Genomic DNA, 2,567 nt, shown 5'->3' with positions numbered 1-2,567 from the left:
TAAATCTGTCATTCAGAAGGCATAAAATAAAATACACTTTGATAAACATTGCACAGCATAATAAATAAGCCCCCTACTGTATATTAGGGACTGGGCTGAATCCTAATAGTTTTCAAACTCACATTCAGCCAAATACTTGGTGTTAAACTGGATCTGATCCCTTGATATTGTGGACTTTTAATGAAGTGATGGACAGAACATTTTAGCCCCAAGCAATTTGCCCAGAGGTGGTATTGTGGGAACTGGAGTCTTTGCTGGCGTCTGCTACATAGTTTCAGTAGACAGAACCAGCAGTGCGGAGGGCTGTGTAGATCCAGTACCAATAACACTGAAATCTAAACTTTCTCATAATGATCTTTTCTTTCATTAAAAGAAACCCATGAAACAAATTAATGTGAATGAATGAATATGAAACAACAGTGACACCTGCTGTTTAGTTTGGCAGAAAATGAAGTTAGTGAGAAGCGTTATCTGAGGTTTCTCTGATCGGTTCTAAGCAGAACAACCAGACTTTTCTGTGCTCACTGTGTCTGGTCAGCTGAACTGAACAGCAGTTGGCACTGTTTCAAATGCATTGTCTGTGCACATAAAACTGCTAATATCTGGAAATCAAGAAGAGCACTTTTTAATCTTAACCTCTTTAATATTATGAAATGGGCCCAATGCATACGTATACAAGGGGGCTTTTCCACCCCCCTGCATTTCTCCCCTTGTGGTGCAGTAACATGAATGAACCTTTATTGGACACATGAGTTTTACATTCTAAAATAAATACTATACAAAGTGCATGTATTCTTGTTTAATTGTGAACAATATATATATATATGTATTATGTCCACTAGGGGGCAAAGAAAGAGCCAAAATGCAGGCACTATAAACACTATAGTACAGCCAATACTACATAACTGTAAAGCAATAGGAATTTAAATGCATTTGGAAAATGGGCACAGCAATTAGTTTTCAAACAAAGTAGCATTTGCGTAGATTGGAATAATACTTTCTCAACTAAAAACACAGAATGCAAATGTTTTTCCTTTAAAGGAGAAGGAGAGGCATAATCACTGTGAGGTGCCGGGTAGTGATACAAGAGCGCCGCCCGGGGTCTCAGGCTAGTAATTATAATCATTGGGGGTGCCTTAGGAAACAAATGTAAATGTGGGGAGGTCAATGTATACGGCTTAACTTAGAAGCAATGTATCAGGAAGGCTGAAGAGAGCAAAACTGCAAGTCAGAAGAAAAAAAAAGTAGATTTTAGAAAGCGATAAATATTACAACAAGCTCTGTAAAGCAGCAAGAAAGCAAAAATAGAAAGGGAGGAATTGAGTGCTTTACTTGCAAAGGCCAATCCCAAACAATTCTTCAAGTAAAAAGATGACAATTTGGTTATAGAGGACTGAAACTGACCACCATAGTGTCACCCACTGTGACCTACAGCACTTATATTTGCCTGTTTGTGTCTGTAAGTTACCCTCCCAAATAGATTGTAAGCTCTACGGGGCAGGGACCTCCATCCTCTTGTCCCTTTGACTCTTTTAATTTGTTGCAACTGTATCTTGTATTTATTGTTATACTTTGTATTTATCTATTATTATCTTAATATCCCCCTGTTTGTATCAATGTATTCTACTGTACAGTAAATATACTTGTAGCCCACTTTAGAGAATGTGCTGCTACACATGCTGAGATCTAGTGGCGCTAACAGGATCCTGAGCCCCGCTTACTATGGGGAACAGATGTTGCTGTACTATTTGGCGTGCCTCCACCCAGGATAGGGACAGACTGAACTGTAACTCCCCTCCTGAGAACTTGATATTACACTCCTGCTTGGGGACTCCCAACACTCCTGGCATGGCACCTTGCCCCCTCCCTGGGGTAGATTCTTACCAGGCAGAGTGGATCCTCCAGATAGTAAGACACTGCACTCAGATAGTATGATGAACTAAGTGATGTCTTTATTTGCAGAATGACTGACAGATAGGTTTTGCAGGAGTTACAGAACACGTCAAGGAACACACTTTTCCTTAGGAGACCCTCTCTCCTGGGATACCGTCAATACTCCAGCCAGATGACCCTCTTTTGGGTTCCCTCCGGTACTACATGCCAGAAGCCCCTCTCTAGGGCACTTCCCGGTACTCCCGCCGAGCGGACACCCCCTTGAGACCTCACCCCGGAATATCACCCGGCTATCCCCCGGATTAGGCAAATCACCTATTACTACCACTCAGTTCCCTGACTCCAGCAATGAGTACTGGGAGATCTTAATCTCATTAACACTCCTGTAGGGGCCAAGCTGCCCAGCTAAATAGCCTATCTACCACTCCTAGAGTGGCCTATAACAGTTAGCTCCCTAACTATGCCCTGGCCTGTCACTAGCCTCTAGCCAGAGGGGTCCCAGGCAGGAAGACCTGTCAGCACATGGCTGCACAGCCTTATATACTAACTGTACCACCCTGTGGCCATAACCCTGAACTGCAGGGATACTCCCTTTCTTAACACAAAAACAACTAGGACCACCTTTAGGTGTCCAATTCCCTAAGGCCACCCTCTAGTGCCTGTCAAAGGAGAAC

At 42.6% G+C, this 2,567-nt stretch overlaps 1 long non-coding RNA gene across 1 annotated transcript; it reads right to left on the bottom strand.

The window, feature by feature from the left end:
• Positions 1 to 798: 798 nt before the first annotated feature.
• Positions 799 to 2,101, bottom strand: LOC116410310. The gene is made up of 2 exons (XR_004222269.1): positions 1,885 to 2,101; positions 799 to 1,221 (listed from the first exon to the last, which is right to left on the bottom strand). It is a non-coding gene; the product is annotated as an uncharacterized LOC116410310 (long non-coding RNA).
• Between the last annotated feature and the right edge of the window lie 466 nt (positions 2,102 to 2,567).

This window comes from Xenopus tropicalis, chromosome 4 (assembly GCF_000004195.4).
Source record: "Xenopus tropicalis strain Nigerian chromosome 4, UCB_Xtro_10.0, whole genome shotgun sequence".
Taxonomy (NCBI): Eukaryota; Metazoa; Chordata; class Amphibia; order Anura; family Pipidae; genus Xenopus; species Xenopus tropicalis.
This window is presented reverse-complemented; position numbering and strand designations above follow the sequence as displayed.